Raw genomic sequence first — 25,011 nt, forward strand, 5'->3', positions numbered from 1 at the left:
GTTTTTCGTCCTTCCCACCAGTTTACATGCCACCTTGCCTCTCCGCTCTTCCCTTTATTATTTTTCTTTTTAAAATACAAAATGTACATATATACAGCTGGGTTCTGCTGTCCTGTCCCTCACTACTTTATTTACGTGCTCCCACGCTTACTTTTTGTAATTTAATTTACCTTTAAAAACGGATTTCCATCTTGAAACGGAAAATTAAGCTGACAATGCAACCCCCCCCCAAAAATGCCGTTGGTGCCTTACGACGTGTATATACTCCTCCTGACCTCACCATGTAGGTGCACTCAGTGGCAGCAGCGTTTTTTTTTCTTTATAATATAAATCCCATTTCAGATTGGCCTTCCCTGCATGAGCTTGCACCATGAAATGCCAGCTCCCATCTTGGAATTGGCTTTACCCATAAAAACCGATCATTCGATGATGGCTGTTTGTTTGGTGGTATGTGATGTACCGCTGACCATTTTCATGTAAAAAAAATTCTCTGTACTTGCCAAACAAGCACTGGCAAAGCAGATAGCCTCAAATGTAAAGCTCTGTCATATTTGCTTTTTCAGTGCTTGTTACCATTTTTCATTCTGCTGGAAAGCCACACTTTGTCTTCACGTCTGCTGTTCAGACTCGATTGCTTGCCATGCATTCCAGTATTAGGCAGTGTGGGTGCTGTATGCAGAATATGCTATAACAAATTATTTTGATACATAAAGCTTTGCAGCATGCTTCTTTCGTTTCTAAGTGATGTGAATAATGGATGTTTCTATTAACCAGTCTCAAGGTAATCCACTTATAGACCCATAGAAGGCTTAGTCTAAGATCATGTTAGAGGTTGCTGTTGGTTGTGGCCGTTTAGATATATGCCTGACAGGTTTTGTGTGTTTGTCTGCTTTTTGTAATCCTGTCCTCAAAAACATGCATCGTAGATAGAACTGTGTGGGTCCTTAAGAGTCTGGGTGCTGAAAGACCGAGTGGCACACACAAAAGATGGCATTGTATTAATTGTGGACAGTTAATATTGAAAAGTGAAGTGAAGATGTACAATTCTGGGACATGCCTGTTGTCTAAGACTTAGTGATGTCCATCTGCTCCAAGATGGCCCTACCAAGTTCACTGAATGAATCATCCCGGTCGTTTTTTCATGGTTCTACATGAAGCTGGACTGTCCAAGCAGAAGTTGGGAAGCTACTTCACTCAAGATAGGTGGCTACTGGTGCACGTGACTCGTTCAAGACTGTTTACTGATTCCTTACTGGTCACTGCTTCTGCCTTCAAACTCCCAGAAGGCTTTTCACCCAAAATGTAATTATGAATTCTTGATCCTTAACCCCTTCCATGCTCATGACGGAACGGTTCCGTCATGAGCGTCGGTTGAGCTGTGCTCATGACGGAACCGGTCCGTCATAAGCCAATAGGCTCATTAGAACCTTCAGCACAGCGCGAAAATTCGCACCGCGCTGAAGGGGTTAACACTGCTGTGTGTACGTTTTAAAATACAAATATTTTGATAAATACTACTAGATGATAGACTGATTTTTTTAAAGATTGTCTAGGATCACTTGATCTGTACATCAAGACATATCTAACAGTAATGGTTACTAAGCATGGATTTTGTCTTTAAATGCTGATCAAGGAAAACTATAAGTCCGCTTAAAAGGTACTTTAAGTTCCTTTGCTGTTTCAGCAGGAGTAAAATTTAAAGTCTGCATTCCATTTCTATATTTTACTGCTTGAAGTGTATTATGCTTTGAAGTTTGCTTTCCCCCCCCTTTTTTCTTCTTCTTTCTTCTCTCTCTACAACAAGCCAAGAAAAAAGAGATAACACAATGCACTGTTGTAAGACTGCCAATGTATATGCCACTTTTATTTTTCAATAAAAAACTCTAAATCAAAAAGAAGTGTATTATGCTGATCAGTGTGTTCCTGCAGTACCTGCTATTTGTTAGGTTCAAATTCCTTCCACTCAAGTACTTTTTACAATTCTAAACTAAGGCTCTGGTCATGCCAATTCACTTTTATAAGGCAAAGTAAGGCAGGAAATTGTGGGTGCCACTACTAAGCGCCAAATGACAAGAAAAGATACAACATGCTGTCTTTTTTAGCACAGGGATGTGTTTTTTTAGCACATGGATGTTTTTCGTGGAGGGCAGTAATTCCTGCTTGGTTTTTGGTTTTACTGTCCATTGTCTGCTTCAGCCTTTGACGCTGGAATACCGACCGTTTCTGGAAATCTTCCTATCTAAAGTTGAATTATTGCATGCCACAACTTTTGATGTGATTATCTTCTGGAAGAAGACTGGATTGTAATAAGTCTGCATTCATCCTTTCCACCTGCCCACTGCTTTATAATGCACAAATGCAGCTAAGGCTCTCTGGCGATGTGGGACTGGCCTGAGGGGGGCTCAGAACATCACATTCCTTAAAAATCACTACCTGGGCTACACCTCCTCCACCGTGTTGATCAATATTGGCAAGGAGAAGTAGCACCCGTAGTCTTGTACTGTACAAGAAGAACAGCAAATTGAGCCCATTTGTAGGAAAGCAGTGTTTGCTGTAACGCTGCCTCAATCCCCATACCAACAAGTAACTTCATCAGTGTAATGTGAGGGCCTCACCCACATTGAAAGGATCATTTTTAAATGCAAACACGTTAACTGGGCACAAAATGTGATGGAACTCGTGTCTTGACGCTGGCTAGTTCTAAATGGATTCCACACAGGATGAGCTACATAGTTGATGGGTAAATCATTTTATCAAAAGCTCTGCTTGCTAGAGACTGTCAGTGGCCCTTTGTTGGCCTTTGACATTGTGTAGGTGTTTTCTTCACAGGCTGTTCAATGTGTAGGTCTGAAGGTAAACTACTGCGCTCTTTGCCTTTTTGGAATTCTTTCTCTGTGTCACAGATATTAGTGGGGCAGAGATCAGGGTTCCAATATGAATGCAACTTGCTGGTACCAGGCTTTTATCATGGTTTCAGTTGAAAAGCTGCTTCTCGTTTGGAGTAATATCTGGTATTTGTCTTTCCCTTGACATCCACATGAGGTAGCCTCTAAAGACCATGTAAGGTGGCTCCTAGCCCGGACTTAAGGAGTAGTCTAACTGCCCCCAGACGTCATGGACTTCCTGCTCTTACCTAAGTCTTGTGCTTCATTAGTTTCTGGTCGCCAATTAGTCCCTTGTTTTCAAGAACTCCTAGTAGCACTTTGCTTTTTAAGCAGGTGCCTTAGGATCTGCCCAGTTGGGTCACCGTTTGAGGGTCATGGGTCTTGGCAAGGCAGAAGCCCTCTTGCTCTGCAGTAAGCTGTAACACATCTATCTAAAGGGGAAGTGCGTATCAAGTCGACTCCCACCTTTTTTCCTGCATGAAGTGTCGCCAAAAGTCTCAGTTGGCCTGTTCTATTCTGCTATGGCCAGACCTGGGTAATTATTTTCCTTTATGCAGATATCTAGCGGAGGTTCCCTTTTCAGCGTTTTAGCAGTCACATGCTCACACGATTTGTGGGAGACCTCATTGTGCCCTCTCAATCAATACCTGTGTTAGAAACTTTGCTTTGAGATATATGATAGTTCCTACGCTTTTAAAGGTGATAACCATGGATTCTTAATTCCATTAGGCCAAGGAACTAATTCAATTTGAAGTTTAAAACTAATTGATGGGCACAAGGAAGCCATGATAATGTGATGCTGCTGGGAACTTTGCGGCTCTGCTCACTTTCGCCAGTGTTTTGGGTACCCATCTTTGCAGCTTCATATTTTACTTTTTCTTTCTAAATTAAAGGTATTTTGGTGACTGGGCACATAACTGTACACGCCACAGGTCGCTCCGCTCCGAGTCTGTAGCTGTGGTAACCGAGTCCTGGGCATAGGCTTGCAACCCCTATATATTTGTATTTTATTGTTTTTTTTTAAAGTAATTTTTCTCTTTGAATTTGGCATCGAATTTAACTTGGTGCCCTCCTAACTAGCCTGCCTAGTTAACATATACGGGCGGGCTAACCCTGGCTGTACTTGTGAGTGATGTAAGCTTTTTTCCTCCTGTTGGTGGAGATGCAGCAAAGGCCGCCTGAGAAGCGACAAAAGGCCTGCTTTGAGTTGAAATAACCCCGCTTGTGTAGCGCTGCCCCCTCTCTGCTGTCCCTCTCACTGTGTGTAATTAAGAACACATCGATTCACATTGCAGCTGGCTGCCGCTCTGTATGGCCTTTTGGTGTTGCGCCCCCCTCTTGCAGCCCCCTCGGTACCGCGACCTTTGCGAGGGTGAGACGTGGGGCCTTTCATTGTCCGGGGCTCGAAGTGGCTCATGTGGAGTTGATTATTTCCTTGCTCGTCTGGCCTTTTCGGTGTCATAACTCGAGCTCACTTCCATTTTATTCCCCTGCTTCTGGCTGCCACAGTGAAAGGAAATGCTTTTGCTGGCGACAGCATCGGTTTGCACGCTTGGCTGGCTCGATTGAGAATCTGGAGAGAGTGGGCAGATTGAATCTTTGTAGGTAGCAAGTTTCCTTCATTACGTGTTCGTAATGTATCAAAAGTTGTTTTTCACTTAGTTTGCTTTTTAGATTTTTCTTAGGCGAAGTTTGTCTGAACGCTTTGTTAGGGCTGGAGTTTTAACAATGTTTCTCCGTTTTATAGATTAGAATGCTGGAACCACGCTTAAAATGTCTCTGTAAAGAGCAACAATTTGAAAGTAAAAACCTGAAAAGAGCATTTTTTCTAGGCGAGTTTCGCAAATGTTTGAACAGTAGCAAAAACATCTGCAGCTAAACCCTGCGTGTAATACGTTTGCTGTGTGGGGAGTGCACATTTTTTTTAACACCATCAACAACGTTTTGAGTAGTTATTTGGCTACCCCTAGTTCGTGGACTTTTCTGCTTTAACTGCATTTACACCCTAGCATAGTTTAGTTTTTCCAGCGCATTGCCAATATTTCCCACGGGTGGTGTTAGTTGGTGCTGAAAATTGTCCAGTTTTCTTACATCTTTAAAACTGTTTAGAATGCTGTTGGCCTGTATTTTTGGCCTCACAACCAACAATTCAGAAATGTGAAAGTCCAAACTTTCACCTGAAGAACTCACATGGTGATTTTGTCTACCTAAATCCTATTAATTGCAGTGCTTGCATCAATTGTGGCAACTTCGTGAGATAGAAAGTTTGCACACCCCTAGTTGTGTCCTGGCGGCTGTCGAATCAGCTAGCACCAAAGACTAGCTTACATTTTTTGGGGTTTCAAATGTTTACCACAGTTAAATGTACTAGGCGGATTTTTGCATAAGGGTGTAAATACTTACAAATGTACATTTCTCCAGTGGTCGAACACTTCAGTTTTCACATGAAATGTGTTCTGAATAAATTAAATGTATGAACTCAAAACTTTTTCCCTGAGATGCTAAGTCTCATTGCCCAACCTTTTAAGGGCCTAACTTTGAGTTGGGGGAAATGTGTGACTACACCAGGTGGCTGAAATTAATGATTCCTGCCAGTGCCTCAGCACATATTTCTTCATATTAACAGTTAAAACCCACTGGAAGGGGAATAGCTGTGTAGATCAGGATTTACTGGTAGAATTCGGCATAGAATTCCCAATTCCATGGGCTCAGGGCATACATTTACCACGTGCCCTGAGTAGGTAGTTACTGTGTGAATTCCAGCCAAGCGTGGTGGGTTGTTGGAAGGCTGGGAAGGACTGGAGAGGATATTGCTTGGCAGTGGGAAGTATTACATGTGCTCCCATGCCTTGGAAGGGGGTTAGGTGTGGGTTTCGTCCTGTATTCACACACCTGGGAAATTCATGTGGTGTGAACATAGTCCACGTATGCTTGCATGAAATTCAACTTTGCTTTCTTCTAATTCTGGAAACAAAGCTTATTGCTTACTTTTTAATGAGTTTCCTTGTTTGCAGTAATCTAATGATGTTTTTCCACTCTTTTAAGTTTTCTTTTAGTTTTCTTTTAAAACGAGCAATCATTAAAGTTATTATGTAATGATGCCTACTAACAGGCAGTTCATCTGTTTTTTTTTTTTAGCAGGTTGGTCATAGCTGCATTTTTATTTTTAGTTATATGGACGTAGCTTCTTTTAATGTCATTGATATATCACTGTGATGCAGGTGGATTGTGATTAGGATAAGGATTATTGTATTACCCACTGGTTCCCTATCTTTTTACAACAACCCCATTTTTAGAACAAGAAACTTGTGTCCCACTGGGCTTTAATGGACATGAGATGGACGCTTTCTTATTTCCTTTTTTTATTGCAACTTAAGCATCGTGTGGTAGAGCACTGTCATTTACAGACTGCCCCTTTTCATTGAAATGACCATTATTTTTGCAAAGGCTTGCAGTTTTACTGATCAAACTGTTTTGCACATGCATGATAATGTGTGGTTTCAGTGAATATTTATCATTTGTGAATCACCAAGTAAAGTGTCTTGAATTTTTTGATCATATTAAAATATTTGTTTCCATCACAATACAAAATTATTAAAAATTATTGCTTTTTGGTTTGCAAACTACTGAATGTGTACAGTTCATTTGCATGTGTTTATATTTAGTTGTTACAAAAATGACATCCTGCTGCCTTTCCTTTCACACACCAGTACCCAGTAAGATTGTCACATAATTCACTTTGCTTTCTTTCTCTAATTGCAAAGTGAGAGGATTTCCTAAACAGCCATCTTAAAAAGAAAAGCAGCAGTTTGTAAGAAGACACAGTAACATTTGAAGTTTGTCTTTAAAGCGCAGCAAATGTGATAAGATAAATATAGAATTTAAAGACATCTTTTTTTATAGCTTGAACCTTTGTGATCCACCACAAATCAGCTTGGAAACGCTGGTCTAACCTGACAAACATCTGTACCTTAGGTTTCCATTCACAGGATGATTTGAAATATGCGCAGCATGATCCCTTATATACATTGTACACTTTGCAAGGTAGCTGGTGGTCTTTCCAAATCAGCTTGGAAACACTGGTCTAACCTGACAAACATCTGTACCTTGGGTTTCCATTCACAGGATGATTTGAAATATGCGCAGCATGATCCCTTATATACATTGTACACTTTGCAAGGTAGCTGGTGGTCTTTCCATCAGGTCTATATAGCACAAGGGAGGAGTTATCCAGCCAGAGTGTGGTCATCCTGTGCCATCTCAGTCCATAGCACGAAGTTGAATCGTCTGTAAGACTCAATGGATTTTTTTCTCAGAAGATCAATAATAGCTTTGCTGACATAGAGCAGAAAGATTTAGACCTTGAAGCCCTTTCCTAATCTCCACCTTTCTCTTCATTAGTGATGACAGTCAGACTGAATGCTTTATCCATCTTTCCATTTACCAGTTTCTCATTGGTTCAACAAGGTACATTTTGCGATTCGAACTAGACTCTTTGCAGTTTTTTTCAACTTATGAATTTATTCCACCCATCTTCTACAATCTAAGATCTTTTGGCCTATCTTTCTCACTCATATTCCTGATTATGGATTGACTAATGTAAGCAATCTTCATCGCTGCTGAAGTTGCCCGGTTGCACTTTTAAGAATCCGGATACTTTCCATATGATTCTGGAGTTACAAAAGGGCATCTATTTATAATGTGGTAACTAAATGAGAAAATTGCTATACTGCACCACATGACCAAACCCTAAACAATTCATGAGGTAGTCTCTTCAGTACACTTAGTGGTTAACAATGGTTTTAATCACTTGTAATATGTGGTTGACTTTAAGGGCTTGCCACATAAAATTATAAATATGTGAAGCTGCTCAACAACAGGCTAAGTTGGCAAATATGCATTTTTACAGTTTTCATAGTTTTGCCAGAAGGGCCCATATAAAAACGTATCTTTGTCACCTCATGAAGCGGAATTTCAGATCTTAGATTTTACTTTTTTTCGTTACAAAACCCCATCTGGAGTTTATTGGTGGTGCCTCCGACATATGAGATCCAGCTATCCTAGCTACTGCTTCCCATTAGTATCACCTTATTCCTTAGAATTCCATCTATCAAGCTACTAAAGTCCATGTTGTAGGTTTTGTGGAATCATGTTCATAATTTTCTTAATATTTGTTGAATAAAACTCCAAGAAGAGGCAAGAAATATTGAAAGGTCTCTCTTACCTGGCAAGGATGGTAAATGCCACAGCTTTGCCTGATGTAGTACAGTTCCCAGTACTGATGATGAAGTATCTTCTGAATGATTCTTTATTATTTCATGCTTATAAAGTTATAGGCTATTAAAATGTATGACACAATTAAATGTACCTTGGATAGTGCAGTGGGTACACCTTATTAAGGACCAGAAGCAATAATGCCACATCACCCTCCCCATGATGAGCCTACTTCGGGCAGCTCCCCAAGGTTGCCCGCAAATTATACAAAACCAGCTGCATCATATACAGAGTCATCATGACCGGCATCCCTGCCTACTTAGCCGACAAGCTTACCCTCTCTAGTGGCTGTTGAGGCACCCTAAGCCAGGATACCACCAGACTAGATGAAGAAATGCTTCTATTTTATGGATCATTTGCTTGGACAGATCTTGCATTTACTAGCTTATGTCATCCTTTCATCTCCATTGAATGAAAACGTTGGTGTTGCAAAGCTGTAAATTAAGTTATATTTGCTACATGTGGTGGTGTAGAAAGGTACCTAGGTAGTCCAACACTCTTTTAAGTTTGACTATTGATTTACAGTTCCTCTTGCAAACGAAATAGGAGCTGCAGCTCCCCTTTCTACCCGTGTTTTCTCTTTTGTATACCTATTTGCATGCATTTCTTTTACTTTGATTACTTCTGGTTGACTTGTAATTTTTCTTACTTTTTATATTTTTATTATTTTTAATTCTTACTCCCCAGTGTTTTATTTGCTTTTGTTAACCCCCCTCCCCATTGGGTGGAGGAGATTTGTTTTAAAATTCTTGTTTCCTTTCTCTGCTTTGCCTCACTTTTATCTTCACTGTTCGCTTCACCCTACCTGACTGTTCTTAGTGCTTGGGATAAATATGTATTCAAATGTAGTGTGGCTATGGCACTTTCCTGCCACAAAGTGAAGTTGTTGGAGTTAATTTTAGTATACTGTATAGATAATGAAATGGGTTTCGCTCTTCTGTTTATTCCAAGCATGCTCTTTCCGATTTGCATGTGTTGAAAGCATTTTCCTAGAAGCATTTTCATGTGGACCCCTTGCGGATTTCCTTTGGAGTTGGCTTTTTTCTTTTATTATGGGTATACCATTAATTGAACAAACTTATTGAAAAGGTCTTTCTCCTAGTATCAGCTTAGATAGCAACCCCAAAGTTTCAGCTTGAGTCCGTGCAAATAGTAAATCGCATAAAGCAAATCATTTACTCGAAAATTAACAAATCTGCCTGAATGAAAGTGTCAAATCACGTGCTGCATAACTCTAAATGTTGCACCGAAAATCAAGTGTGCAGTGATTAAATTGAAACAGGGCTGATACAGTTAGAATAAACAAATCGAGTACAGATATTCATAACTTTGTATTTTAATAAAATTCTAACCCCGCAGCAAAGCCCCTCAGTATTGGAATTTTGAACCCTATTCCTTTATAGATGCAAGTATCGGGTGAGAATAGCAAGATGGCTGCAGCCAGTTCCACCAGAAATCACACATTAGGCTTCGGTCAGTCCTTTGCCAATGATAAGATGAGGAACTTCTTTCCACTGTGGCACCAGTTAGTCTAGCAGTACCGGATACTAGGTAAGTCGGCGCTATAACATTGCATTCTCTTTTCATGGTGATGCTAATCTTTGTCTGTGCTGCCCTTCACTTACCTTAATCTCTTTACCCGTGATCTCTTTTATGACTGTAGCTATTTTAATCCAAATTGGGCTGCAGTGTAGGGCCCGAAAAATGTCCTCATATTTGCCCCAGAGGCTTACATACTCAGTATTCATTTGAAATTACGACAGCCTTTTATAGTTCTAGTAAGTATGATGAACTATCATTTGAAAGCTGGTGAAGACATCTCGCTTTAGTGATTGTGGTCTTAATACAAGGTAATCTGTAATCCACATAACGTCATCATTTACAGATGTTCCCTGTTCCAATTTATGGTGAGCTCAGATTTGTGAAATGATTTGTAACAAATAGTTTCGTTAAATATTTCTTAATATTACGATAGTAGAAAGCAAGCTTTTTTTCATCAATATTTAAAGCCTGATATCTTCTGATATGCTTCTGATCTAAACCTATTGAACTGCGTAAACATACAAGTATTATACTTGTCCTAAAGTGAAAGTAAAAAATTATGTAGCACTAATGAGACAACTAATAATGCAAAATCTGTAATACCCCGAATTTTAGAAGATCAATGTAATTTTGGAAAATGTAAATTAACTTTGGATATCATACTAAACGTGAATGTACTGAATCATGTTAAGTTTAATATTTCAAAGCATTGGAATTGTTACATTTCGCTGTTAGCATGTCCTTACAACGCCTCCCCCTTTTTTTTGGGGGGGGGGGGGGGCAGTTTTATATAGCGCAAACTAGACTCTCTAAGGTATCAGAACGCTTTACATGAGCACCATTTACGTTACAGATGGACACATTCATTTTTGTTAGGCACAGGGGGATGTCGTGATTTGTATTAGAATCACAGAACGTTGAGCATCCCTGCCGAGACTCGAACACCGTTCTCCAGTTCTGAGGTTGACCGCCCTAGCCGTTAGGCCACATTCTCTTTCGGTAGTGTGTGGTATAAAGGTTACAGTCTGGTTAGATTATTGGTAGAACTGCTCTCTGTATGCAGAGTATATTGGTTTTAATGTGTTGTGATTTTTTTTTTGTTGGGTGTCACCAGGTGACAATGCCAAATTGCTTCTTATTTTTTCTTGGTGCTTATTGTTTGGTAAGTGTACATATTTATTTCTTAGCTTATGGTGGTGAGTGCTATTGAGTATCTTAACCCCTTCGGTGCTTGTGACGGAACCATTCCGTCATCAGTCACGGTTGGGCTGTGCTGATGACGGAATGGTTCCGTCATGACCACACCCATTTCAATGAGGGGCAGCACAGGAGGGGAATTCCATTAGCAGTGGAAGGTGTTAATGGCTAGTTATGTGCCTGATTGGGCTATGGTGGTTTAATGTCAATCATAGGGCCTGATTACGATTTTGGCGCAACAGCGCCAGCTCCACTGCTCCAGACCTGCACAAGCACTGCTGACCGCATCACAAGTTCTTCTCGTGATACGGTGGGCAGTCCTTTCTTTCCCATCAAGGTGCTGTAAAACAGGCACCGCCATGGGAACAACCAAAAAGTTCCAGCACGGCATGGGAGGTGACGTCCATGCTGTGCTGGAACTGTGTGGAATACAGACAATGGCACATGTTGTGCCCCCCCAGAATTCCCATGGGCCCTGTAGGGCCCTTTTGTTCCTGCACTGCCAGCCTTTTCATGGCGGAGCAACGCTATGAAGATGCTGGGGGTCCAGGAACTTATAATATGCTGAGCAAGACTGCTCCAGTCTCCCGCACTGCAAACTGCGTTGTCACTCCTGTGCCACCGCCAGGGAAGGACTGTTCTCTGGCGTAGCCGGACGTCCACCACCCGAACGACTTTAACAGTTGTAAAACGGTGGACGGTGGACCGCCTGCGTGAGTCCACTCATAATCAGTCCCCTAATGTATGCTGTCTAAGGTGGTGTGTGCTGTATCCTAATTGAAAGTAATAGTTATGTGCACATTGGCATCCAACTTTAGGATAAGTCTATGCTGTATTGTTTGTACAGAGGTCTGTTTTATGTTTTTTTTAGGTTTTTTTTATTGACTTGTGTCTGGGTACTTTTAGTGCCCAGTGACCGCTTTTAAGTTATGTCTGTGCTGTGTTAGCTGCATGTGCTATTTTTTCTTCTTAATGCGGCATTAAAGTTGCCAGATTTGCTGCTAGGTGGGTGTGGGGAATAGTGCTCGTTTTCATAGTTGAGTTTGTGGGGTGAACATTTCCTATTTCTTCGTAGATAATAGGCTACTTAAAAAATAAATGTTTAGAGTAGACCACCTAAGAAAATGTCTGAGTAGGATACTGCTAATCCACAACAAAGGCAAGTGTTTACCAATACCTTCAGCCTTATTGTGAGCAGTTGGATTAATGTCCTTCTTCGCTTTGCCTTCGAGCACAAATATGCCACAACACCCCACACATTAATCTTACTTTGGACGTAATACCACTATGGAAGCTCACTCTACACACAAATCACCGAATCTGTATCAAGAAGCCCTCAAACCATCCAGAATGCAAGAGCCAGGTTCGTCCTCAACCTCCTACGCAGCAAACGCACTGCACCACACCTAAGGGAGTTCTACAGGCTCCCGATACAAAGGCGTGCACTGTTCAAGAGCACACCCGCACATAGAAAGCACTATATAACAAGGGCCCAGACTACCTGAACAGCTGCATACCCTTCCATCATCCGTCCAGTCACCTCCTCCCAGCAATACTCTTACTAGCACAGATCCTTCGCATTCAGAGAAGCAGAACCAGAGGTCGAGCCTTCTCTTGCGTCGCTCCTGAAGCGTGGACTCATCTCCCACTGCACAGCAGAGCCTCCAGCTCTCTTCTAGAGTTACTCGAGAAGCCTAAGACCTGGCTCTTCGAATAAGTCCTCTCAACATTGATGGGGCTGACTTCTCACACTTGCACAGCGCCAGTATACCCTCAAGGGTGATAGTGCGTTCTACAAATACACATAACTATTTATTCTTGAGGGTAATCTTTAGGAATGTTATGTTGCACAGTTTTGAGTGCAGTGCTTCACAGTTGTTCCCCTATTAGCACGTTGGGATTGTATGCTGTGTTTGTGGGTTTTCAAGATGCAGCCTCTGCAAGAAGGTATTTGGTTAAGCGTGGATGAAATGGTTTGTGGGATGAATGAATTTTCTTTGCTTTTTTCCCAACATCTATTTTCGTTAACGTTTACGCTTTTTATTTGGAGGGGGGTCTTCAGTAGAGATTTACATGTAGGTTGTTTTTAATAACCCACGTGCCTAAAAGTGGTGAGCTTTTGTCTATTTTGAACGGCGAGCTGTGCTATATTTCCCATATAATTACTTCCCGGACAGTGTTGCTCCTCAACTACTAAGAAAGCGCACAGCAGATGCTGCAATCTGAGAAGGGAAACTGCCGGTGGAAATTACAGAATGAAATCGGCTGAGCAGCCAGTTTCACATATGTGACTGTTTAATCCCTCATCAGTGGTTTTGGGTGGGTGTAAGTTAAAATGTGCTAATCTCACTCGGATAATTCTCTTAATGTGGCATATAATGTAACCGGACTCGTATTCAGTCACAAAGAAAACAGTTTATTCCTTGTTGAGTTTGCTTCTGCTGATACAGCTCTCATCCCCTATTCCCTGGTGGAGCAACACTGTCTTTAGCCTAGTTAAACACGGTAAATATTCACTGTCTGTAATCGAGGCAATGTTGGACTTTGTCTCTTACACACGATTTGTCGTATTGTTTACTTGTTTTTGTCATGTCGTAACTTTTTTTTATTCATGAACTGTCATAATTTGGGAAAACAATTCCTAGTTTGCATTGTGTTTTCCACTGCTGATTTCTTGAACTCTTTATATTGGACAAAAGCAAAGTCTCCTAAGATTTTTGGTTGGCAGTCTCTGTGTGAGATGACCGTGAAATCAAGTGTAAGAGTGAGATATTGCTTGGCCAGATTCACATGTAGCATTCAAGCTACTTTTGAAACTAAAAAACACAGTTTTTAGTATTTCAGTACACAGCCCGACTTGGTTGTATTGGTGCTTCGCAGAGTTTAGGTGCGCTTTTATTTGGCTGTCCCTGGCTGGTGTATGTAAAAAAAAGCCTGAATGACTTAGGTTATCCCGAGTTTTTTAGATAAACCTGACCGTTTGACTTCAATTACGAGGAAGGATTTAAAGTCCCTATGTTTTAATCACCTGGAGATGCTTAGCTTTTCCTCTAACATTATGAAATCAACTGTCGGTGCCAATAAATTGATTCTGACCGAACCAGGATTACAACCTTATTTGTCTTTTAATTTGAGTATATACTCTAGGATGGTTTTGACATGTTTACGTCTAGGCAATTTTCATAACAGGGTTTCATTCCCCTAAATTAATGATTGGTCACGTCTTTTGTGCCCATGCCCGTGCGATGACATCTCCCCACAGTTGATAATACATGTCTTCTTGTTCTGTACGTTTTACACCATAATCTTGAAGAGATGGTTCATACCCATTTTAAAATCACAAGTTTTGAGACCGGGTCGACCTGCATTTATTAAATTGCAATTTTTGGATGATGAAATCTTTACTGGCCATATAGCCATATTTTTAAAAGGGGTGGTTAGATGTAGAAACTCGAAGTAAACAGCGTCCAGTGTAACTGGTTCTCGATTTTATTCATGTCAGGGATGTTTAAAGAAATCTGTACTGTACTTCTAATGCTCTTACATGAATTGACAATAAACAAAACAAAATGCCAGTACTGCACTCTTCTTTTACCTTAGTTTGAAAAGCAATGAAACAAACTTTTGCCTTCAAAAAAACACTTTTTCAGATTCAGATTACTCAAACTTTATTTTGTGTTTTATTTTTTGTTTTCTTATGAACACTTTTTCGAATACTACATAGAAATTTTTATTCAGACTACTCTAAATTGGGCAACCTCACTATTTTTCTCTTTTTTATGATCCCCCTTTACGAAACCTACATCTCACTCACTCCCTAAACAACATACTTAATATCAACATCCATACTGTGTCCGATTCATGCATTGGTTAACCTAATCCTCCCATCCATCCTTTCTCACTTCATTCATACACCTGCCTACCCTGGGGTAACTTTGCGGTCTTTTTTTGTTCCCAGATAGGCACTTCTAATTAAATATTTCTTATAGAAACAACAATTATTACTTTACAATGAAAGGCCATCAACAAGTCTGGGGCGTGCCTGCTGGCGATGACGTAGGGACCCAGGAGATGTAAAACATCCTACAAATTTCTCCTACTAGCATTGCACCTGGCTAAGCGTAGAGTGGATGGGGTTCCAGGTGCGGAGTGTGGACCTATAGGTCTGAGATGTGTTGGAGTGGATACCGTAGAGGAGCATCCTATACGGAGAACCCGCATTGACGAGAGGGTACCTGAGGCCCTGCCAGCCAGCCTGGAGGCAGCTTAATCTTAGATGAGTGTAATATATATTGGACTCCGGACTTTGACCAGAGTGAACAGGATGCATAAAGGTGTACACTGATATTGGTTGATTTGGTCACCTAGTGGGAATTTCATTGATTCATAGGTTGGGTAGGCTTGTTGACCTGGTGTATTCACTCCTTCTTAATCTGTACAGTTTATCGTTTCCAGGGAGGCTAAACATGGAGCATACTGATTGCTTGTGATGATATGCACTGAATGTTACGTTCAGTGTTATGAAAAATGAAAAAAAAGGTTACAAATAAATATATAAAATCTAAGGTGCCTGTCGTGCATGTGAAGCCATCCGTCTATTTGCATACATGGAGGCAAGAAAGCAACGGCAAAGCCAATGGGTCTGAAGTGGTGACCTATTGGCTTTGGCAATGCTTGTTTTATGTAACATGGTTCTTATCAGTTTCTCTGTGGTCCGACCTTTTATAAATGACATTTTTTATAGGGGATTTTTGGAACTCAATAGAAAGCAGAAACCTACATTTAATCTGTTGAAGTAACCTAAATAAAATGCTTTAAAGAAACCAATTTCTAAAAAAGAGTATGATTACAACGCCTTGCTGGGAAACAGTATTTTCAAAGAATCTTTCCCACTGCTTTTTACATTTTTCCCAATATTGCTCTTGGATCAGAAGTACAATCAACTCCTTCAACTTTGTTGTACACCTGCCAATGTCCAGCAGTCTCATGCTTTTCAACGTCCCGAGATACTATCCTGGCACATATATGAGATCATTATTGACCACTGAGAGATAAAAGATGGAATTATTTATGTACAAGTGCAACGAAATGTATTATGAAACATGTGAATGTTATTAACTTTGGCCCAAGAAACGGATCCTCATTCCCTCCATTTGAACCTAAAATTGCATGTGCGAATAGGACTATGCTGTTTTGTGTTTACTGAAGTTGACATAGCATGAAATGACCTCACTAGAGGGTTATCTGACAAGCCCTAATTTCGCTCTAGTACTTTAGCTGCTTATCTCCCTCCCTGCAACATAGATTAACAGCAATTCCCTTATGCCTCAATAGGTGGCATCAAGGCCCCTCTACCTGATCCATCCCACTCTAGGTGTGCCGGAACCCCTATACTGTGCCTCCTCCACGTGTTGACGTCTGGTCCTTTCTTTACGCGCTTTTTGATGCGAGTTGGGAGCTCCATTGAATCCTCTAAAATGAACAGTTTTTTCGTCACTCAATTTTATTTTCAGGGTTGAAGGGACATGTCTTCTCCATAAACATCAGGGTTTAAACCTTGCACAGACTGCAAATGACAAATGCCAGTGACACCCATGAGGTCTGTCTCTGGTGGCTCGGCTCGAGGCACATTTTGGTGTTGTGCGAAGCGAATGCTACAAAAAGATGAACAAGTAAGCCATCCACGAATGCGAAGCAAAACTTAATGTTGTAGAACTTTGGAGGAAGTCGAAAAAGGCCAGGTCCTGGGCAAGTTCAAAAGTGCAGTTGTGCTCACACTCCTAGGATCTTTTATGTTCATTCATCTTCAAAGTCCAGGTTGTGAGAAGTTGGCCTGGTATATGATGATCACTATTCTAGTGAGCACATTGCACCAGTCCAAACAACCCTTATGGTGATGGTTGAAAAGTCCACCTTATAGACCACCTATCCTAGGGGTAGCATGGACAAAGCAGGCTAAACTCAAGAGGGCATGTGAAGCCAGCTGTTTTACCATTTGCAATCCCTTTAACACCAAATGAAAGGACACCACACCGAATATATATTCAAAATATATATGTATTTATTTCTAAAGAAATCCCCTGAACTCTTTATGGGCACAGAAGCACAAGCGCATAACAAGTAACTTAATATAATATACGAAAGTTGCACAATTACGGATAGGCCCGTCAAACCATATATTAAAAAAGTGGTGTAAGTACCACGTCACGAACAATGGTAAGGCCTTGGGAATCACTGGGGCTACACTGGACTAACAAAGGTTAGGGAGCAGGAGGCCCCCAGGATGCGTGTGCAGTGTCTAAAGGCACACACGTTCACACATAGAAGTCAATGGGTGCGTAAAAGTTAAAGGTTTGGGAGTCTTCCGACTGGACTAGAACTTAACCACTTGACACTAGGAGTGTAAACCTTTACAGGAGCACCGTAGTACTCGTGTTACCTAACCCACTGGAAGCGGGTGCATAGGTCCCAAAGTGTGTCTGGTTTCGTCGTGGAGATCTATGGAGCCTTGGAGAAAAGATGCTGCAGGCGGCCAGAAGAGAAGAGTCAGGGTGGATCGAAGATGAAAAAGACCTGAAAGCAGAGGGGACAGAGACTAGGTCACTAGCCAGTGACCAGGATGGAACCAGGTGCTGATGAGAAGCTTGTCTCTGCAGCCACGTGGACCAGGAGGCGTCGACGACGACCAGGAGGCAGGTACGGACTGTCCCACGAAGGCTCTCGCTGTCGGCAGTGTCGGCTTCAGGATTGGAATCAACAAGCCTTGGCAAAGGCAACCCACGCAGGATACGATGTAGGCTTCTTACTCAGAAAAGCAAGGACTGAGGGGCTCCTTCTTTTGAGGGAAGCAAGGGCCAGTCTGGAGCAACCAGACCAGCGGTGTAGTTTCACAGATTCGTTGCAAAGATGGCCGCTAGCCAATAGGCAAGTGACCGGGCAGACGCTTCCAGCAGGAAAATGCAAAAGGGTCCCACGCAGAACTCGTGGAGTGTGCAGGGCTGATCTTTGGTGCAGATGCTGCTCGGGGCTGGGGCTTCTCAATCCCCAATGCACAGCTTTGCGGAGGCCTCGGTGGCTGCACAGTTAGCAGGTCGCAAACTTTTCAAGATGGCCGGTCCCACGTCTCTCGTCGCCTCCTCGGGTCTAAGCTTTGCAGGGACTGTGGATCGGGCTGTTGGATGTCTGGGAATCCGGTTCTTGTCAGGCTCTGGGCTCGGGCTCCGGCGGGAGGCGGCGGCGGCAAAGCAAGTCGTTGATCGCTGGATGGTGCCTGCTTGTGCAGGGTGGTCACTACTTGACCACAAGGGAGATTCTTCAGTCGTCTTCTTCCAAAGTAGAGTGACGAAGGTCCAGAGTTTCGTTTCAGTGTTTCATTCCGGATAATCTAAAGTCTCTAGACTCTGCTCCTACCTATATACCAATCTTAAGGGCTGGATTACCTGCTAGGTCCCTCCTATGGGTGGGACCAGGGAAGGGGGTTGTTACAGCCCTTTCCCTTTGTCCAGTTTCGCGCCAGAGCTGGGGCTGGAGTGCCCCAGCACCGGTTTTAACTGGCCTATGCATGGGACACCTTGTGTGCCCCAGGCAGTGTCTCAATCCTTTCAGCCCTCCCTGTCCCAATACACAAAGTCCTGTCTGGGGTGGTGTCAGCACCTCCCAAGGCAGGAAACCTATTGTCCAAGCCTCCCTCGCTGGAAGGACTCCCAGCAGCAGGAGGTCAGACTTGTGTCTGTGATGCTGAGGCTCTGGTTAACTTTAACTGGGAATAGTATGAACAACAGGTCTTCTCCCTCTAGAAGGGTGGAATGCTACCCCTGTCGCCAGAACTGGCGAGGGGGTAGTATTCCAAATCGTATGACACCTTAATCGACATGTTTTGATAAAGCCAAACCATAGTTAGCATTTAACCGGGAGGTTCATAATGCACTTAAGAGTATATGGTATGGCAATATCCTAGAACAGCTATAAGGACATGGTTCCGAAAGCTGCAGACAGGCTCAGCTCATGCTAGAGCACCATCTCACATAAAACCAAGCACTCTGCCTCCAGGATTGTTAAGGCCTGCCATAGGAGTGACTTATAGGTGTATATCTGTCTAGATATAAGGTTAGATATAGGTATACTATATCTAAGCAAGGGGTGATTACACCACCTTGCCCCAGCTGAGTGATCAGCCAGTTGTGTCCATTTGAATGGCCAGCCAGGGGTGGCATAATACATGCTGCAGCCCCTGGTAGGCCTTGGATGCATCTATACCCTGCGTACCTATAGTACACTGTACAGGGGCTCATAAGGTGATCCAGTATCCAATTGGTAATGCACCTAAAGGGCATTGGAGTGAATTTAGAGAGAGAGCAGCTGGGCTGTGGGTCTGATTAGCAGGCCCACAGCCACATTATCGAAAACCAGTGAATCAAAAAGTGGGGTGACCATAGGAAAGCAGATCCTACTCTCCTACACAGGTGTTCTTGTAAGTCGAAGAAACATAAGAATTTGAAGCATGGGTCCCATTTGTCTGACAACTCCCACCACCCTAAGTTGCACAACGCGCAGAGTACCACCAGGCCATGAAGACAATCTCTCTCTCCCCCTCTAAATAATCAGATTCCGTGCTTGGTCGGATGCGCTCCAACTTCCCCGGGCTATTGTCATTGCTTAAACAACGAAAAAAACGGGGGGGGGGGGAATTAGAGAGAGAGTTTCACTGATGGATTCGTACTCCCCAGTCAGATTACATAAACAACAAGAATCCACCTAACAGAGAAGCGTTCACACAGTGGTGTGGAGCACTTAGTGTTTTTTAAAATCCCCCTCACACACCAAAAGGACACTTGTTGTCATGCTTCATCATAGGGGTCTTCGCACCCTTCTACGGGATGCGGCGTGCTACGACCTAGGACTACGCGGGAGCACTTATAGTGGTAGACTATGTATGGTGCATGTGAGGGTATTTTTACAGTGCAGTGAGTGAATGGTGGGATGAGTGAAATTTAAAAAGTGCCTGGCTCATGGGACTCTTAAACTTTAATTCGGTCCCCGGGCTGGTACCGGCATCAACAGCATCCCCTTAATATTTAATCATAAAGATATTGCAAATCTTCAAGGGAAGATTGGATCCTTTGTTTGGGCCACTAAATCTCCAAGGATAGCATGGAGGAAACTAAGAAGGGGGTTGACGCAGGGGGGCTTGGCTCTCCCAGATTTTTTTGTTTTATTGTTATGCCTTTCAGTTCAAGAATTCTAGAATCCTGGCTAACAAGTTGGACTCCTCTTCACATGGACGTCTTTTTCAGGCAATGCTATCGGACCAGCCACAAAGTTTGGAATTTTTCCTTTATAAATTTGGTAATCAGAAGTTTTACAAAAAGGTCTGCCTGAAGTCCCTGCAGGCGGCACTTAAGAACTGGCAGTGTATATGTAAGATTCTGACGATCCCGTGCTATAATCTACAAGCCCCAATATGGGATTCCCCGGGCACCCCCGACTGTTTATTAGACCAGCTGGCGCTCCCACTGAGGGAAGCAAGATTTGTGAAGTGGGGTGACCTTAGTAAGAATTCTCAACTTTTGGATTTGAAATCATTATCAAATTTATTTTGTATTCCGACACTTCCGTACAGTTGCATCGTAGGTGCAAAAATTGGCCATTGGGCAGATTCTCTCTTAGGTGTCTCGGGTGGAAGCAGTCGAACCTGAGTAAGCAGTTTCTCGCTGTCGGTTTAAAATGTGTGGTTGTCTTTAACATACCTCCTTCTAAATAAATGTTAAGATCCAGGAATACTAGTGTCTTGTTCGACACTGAGCTGGTAAATTTCAAAAAAGGATTCTGAGTGTTCAGCCAGTTAACAAAGTCTGTTACTGATTGTAGGTCCCCTTCCCAGACGACCAGAATGTCGTCTGGGAAGGGGACCTACCTTTGAAAGCTCCTACCTACCTTTGAAAGGTCCCGCCAAGCATAAGCAAATACTCCAGTTCCGACGGGTGAGAGCATTCAAAGTGCTCCCACTCCCTCGAAGCGAAGGTTTCATCGCTTTCCTTGACCACAGACATGCAGGCAGGAAAATAGATGAACAGATTGCTGCTGCACGGAGGGAGCTACCTTTCCAGCAGCTTTCTCCATGCAACAGCAGTGCCAGCTCCCTCAGGAAATGGGGAGTCACGGTCCCTGGGTAGAGCATAAAGAGGCAGAAAAAAAGGTACGAAACCAGCAGAAAGAGGAGGCGTAAAGGTCAGAAAGAGGCAAGATAAAGGTAATAAATGAGCAGAAAGAGGCAATAAACGTGAGGAGCGAGAAGAAAGAGGCAGAATAAAGGTCAGAAATGAGCAGAATGGCAGAATAAAGGTCAGCAACGAGTGGAAAGAGGGAGAATAAAGCTCAAACTAGAAGAAAGAGGCAAAATAAAGGTCAGAAGGGAGCAGAAAGAGGCAGACTGAAGGTAAGAAGGGAGGATAAAAAAGCATAATAAAGGTCAGAAATGAGCAGAAAAAGGCAAAATATAGGTCAGAAACCAGCAGCAAGAGGGAAAATATAGGTGAGAAACCAGCAGAGAGGCAAAATAAAGATGAGAAACCAGCAGAAAGAGGCAGAATAGAGGTCAGAAACCAGCAGAAAGAGGCAAAATAGAGCTCAGAACATAGCAGAAAGAGGCAGAATAGAGGTCAGAAACTAACAGAAAGAGGCCAAATAAAGATAAAAAATGAGCTTGCTGAGAATTGCTGTGACCTCGTTGGAGGCCTCGCCACCCTTTACCTACCACTCTGCAGAGGGGCCTCCTGGCGCACTACTGGTTGGGGGATGAAGTCTTCTTGGCTGCTAAGGGTCATTGGGGGACACAAATCCTTTTGTTGCCATAAGTAAGTCGCCCACAGCGATATTTCTGAGACCTCGTTGGATGCCCCCCTCAACTGCTCTGCAAAAGGGCTTCCTCGTGTACTACTGGCTGGGGCAAGAAGTTCCCTGGGCTGCTGATGGTTGTTGGGGGTGCCAAGAACCCCTGTTGTTGCCACACGTAAGTCCCTTCACAATGGATTGCAGAGACTAGTGGTGAGTACACCAGTGAAGTCTGCTCCGCCGGCGGGTCGGCAACGTTTTTGCTGAGTAGAGTTTTTCAAGTAGAGCGCCAGTGTAGCGGAGTTTCCTGCTCAACCCTAGTTACCATTTACAGACCCACTCGGAGACTCAAGCACCAACTTCCAGATATACATGGAGACTCAAGCACCCACTCAGACATTCACGCACCCACCACTCCCTCACCAACTCAGACTCTCACACCCACTAACTTACCTATACAGCCACTCTCACACCCACTCTGAAAGGTTACAGTTGAGAAATAAAAAAAATAAACGCTAAAATTCACTGCGAAAAAAACAAAGGTTACAGGGATGTTCTAGTTAGGAAATAGAATTTTTTTAAAAATCTAGAAATTCACTGAAAAAAAACAAAGGTCATCAGTAATGTAATTTAAGATGTCATCAGTGATGACCACGCACCTGCCCGCGAGTGCGGGATTGAGGAAACAAAGAAGATATATATGTTGTAAAGCGACCTTACGGAGTCCCCACTAACACACCCCTAAATGTTCCAAACAACATAAGTTGCCTCTAAACATCCTTTTTCATACATAGGGAGTACTCCAGCATCAAAATTATATTTCTCTTGTAGGGCTGAACATTGTTGCATCATTCTTGAGGTACATGCTTGCAGTGTAGCTGCTCATAATGGTAAGAAATCAGCGTGCCGCTACAGTGGCGTGCTAGTTAATTAAACATTTTAAAAGAAAGTTTGGGTTGTATGAAATACTTTTCCAATGAAAGGAAGACAATTGGTTGATTGGGCAGTATGTTTCACAAGTGCAGGTCCCAACCCTCTTTCTGTATCTGGATGAGGACTAACAAGTGTGCTTATTTCTAGTGCAAGATGTTCGCATGACGTGAGGTCAGTTTTTGCAATGAAATCAGTGGTTACTGATGTATGTGTATATCTTACTTTTATGAGCATATTTTTAAGAGGGAGCAATGACCGTCGAGTGTTTTCTTTTTTTTCAGGTAGGTGCCAAGAGGCGTGTTATATGCATAGCCCCGGCATTACGGTAATTTTGTAACCCCTATTTACAACAGGAGGGCAGTACGAGGCGTTATAAAAATAAAAAATAAATAAAACCGGCGATCATAATTCGTATTATCTTTATGCAGGTATGAATTAAGTTCCCCAAACAAATCACCAAATCAATCTGGTCTTTTTACCCAGAGTTCCGGAGAGAACTCCGAAGGAAGACCTCATTTAATCTTAAAGTTCTGTAAACGTTCACTCCTCAGTTTACACGCACGCCCCGTCCTCGCTTCTACAATAAACCCACAAGGAAAATTCAGCCCTGTCCAAAAATGTCCGGAATCCGCTTTCAAGGCTCTCAAACTCTCCGTTTTAGGGCTAGCTGCAGTTAAACAGCTGCTGAGTAACCTGGTAGCCTGGCCTGCCCGGTGTCAGAGGTCACGCGGCCCGCGCATTTCATCCCTTGTAAATATGCGAGTAGGTTGAGGTTCAGCCAAACCAAGCCTGAATCCGCGCACTCCGCGGTCCGCCTCCCTGTTGTCACTTCCGCCGCCTTGCCTCATCAAAAAGCATTTCAGGCCAACGGCCGCTCCGAGTGTTTACTCTGCGCAGGATGCTCCGGAGTGCACCCACTCTGTTGTCATTGAACCATGGAATCATTTAAATAAACCCCAGCGCTTCACGCACAGCTGGCAGCCTCTGCCACTTGAGCCGGCCCCAAAATATACTATGCTCCCTCTGAGGGGGTTTACAAGCTGCCGAATTCCGCAGTCGTTTTAAGGAATCGGACAGTTTCACATTACACACCTCCCATCCCAAGGCAGGCGCATTAGAAGTTCTGCCAGTCGGACACACGAAGCCTTTCTCTGAAATTACTGATTTTAATTTAGATTTTCAATCTGGTGCTCAGTTAAAATGTCTCTTTTTATTAGTTAGCATTATGGGGGCGCACCAAAAGTGTACAGTGCAGTGCTTGAAGTTAACTAAGTCGGTTGATAGTACTGGGGCGCATTCAGTTCCATTATTTTTTTCTATTCATTGCTCATATGGACAAGGACCAGTATAAATCAGGCTTCGCCCCTTTCATTGCAGTTGGAGTCACCTGGCCTAGCGATAATTCTAAGGAGGACTTTACTCCGCAGGGTCTAAATGTACGAAGAGAAAGGATACCAATAGTTTTTGCAAATTGCACACCAACTATTTGTGCCCGGAATTGTATTGTAACATTAAACCACTTATTTCCTGTCTCAGATTTTGTGAGACTACCTATGTACTAATGGCTAGTGTTTCTAAATCTCCAAAGGCAAGTGGTCACAGAACTATTTACCTTGTAAATATTGTTTGGGCAATGCACCATTTGCGATCCCATGTGATTGGCTGCAGTCACATGGATGGTGGCCTGCAACAAGGTGCAGCAGACCACAGTCACCGTATGTTAGATCTCAACTAAGACCACTCGTGCACTGTTGCTTGTGAGACATTGGTTACCTTAAAGGGTACTTGGAGCCTGCCGACTGCTCACCATTGGCTAGCTTCATCATCACTCTTATTTCTGTGCTTTTCCTCGGTTAGCGAGTGCTGGTTTTATTTCCTGTGTGTTTGTCCCTCCTGGGGCGCATGGTCAAAGTACTGCTTTCGTTCCCACTGAATGTCCTTCCGCTTCTTATGATTTGACAGCTGTATATATTTTTTTTTTGAGGAAGCATTCGGCAGTACTGCATCTGTGAGGTAGCACTCCATAATACTGCATGTTTAAAGGCCGTTCTATTTCTGTCCTGCTCCCTCTCCTGCTTCAAACATTTCTTCACAGTGGCAGATAGTTTATTTTCAGACAGAGAGCTTTCATTTTATTTTTTAGAATTGTTTTTTTGTTGTTTGACAGACTTGTCCTTCATGTTGCTTTTGCACCCTGCCTCCCACTCTTCATCTCTCTGTCCTTGTTACCATTGTCTCTCACCCTCCATCTGTGTGCCTTTGTACCCCACCGTCCTTGTTGCGTTTACTGCACTCTCTCCTACTCTCTGTTTCTGTGTCTTTTGATCCCTCTCGCCGTATCTCTTTGTTA

At 42.8% G+C, this 25,011-nt stretch overlaps 1 protein-coding gene across 3 annotated transcripts in view; it reads left to right on the top strand.

Moving 5' to 3' along the window:
• The window catches only part of CDON (cell adhesion associated, oncogene regulated), a 124,974-nt gene that overhangs the window by 18,878 nt on the left and 81,085 nt on the right, over nucleotides 1-25,011 (top strand). Inside the window, exon 1 of one of the 3 annotated variants that reach the window (XM_086957412.1) lies at nucleotides 8,796-9,710. The exons of the other annotated variants lie outside the window; for them this stretch is intronic. The gene's annotated coding sequence lies outside the window, so the exon portion shown is untranslated. Of the gene's footprint in view, nucleotides 1-8,795; nucleotides 9,711-25,011 lie in introns of those variants that run through there. 3 annotated transcript variants of the gene reach the window in all.

The sequence above is a fragment of the Lissotriton vulgaris genome, chromosome 2_1 (assembly GCF_964263255.1).
Source record: "Lissotriton vulgaris chromosome 2_1, aLisVul1.2, whole genome shotgun sequence".
Taxonomy (NCBI): Eukaryota; Metazoa; Chordata; class Amphibia; order Caudata; family Salamandridae; genus Lissotriton; species Lissotriton vulgaris.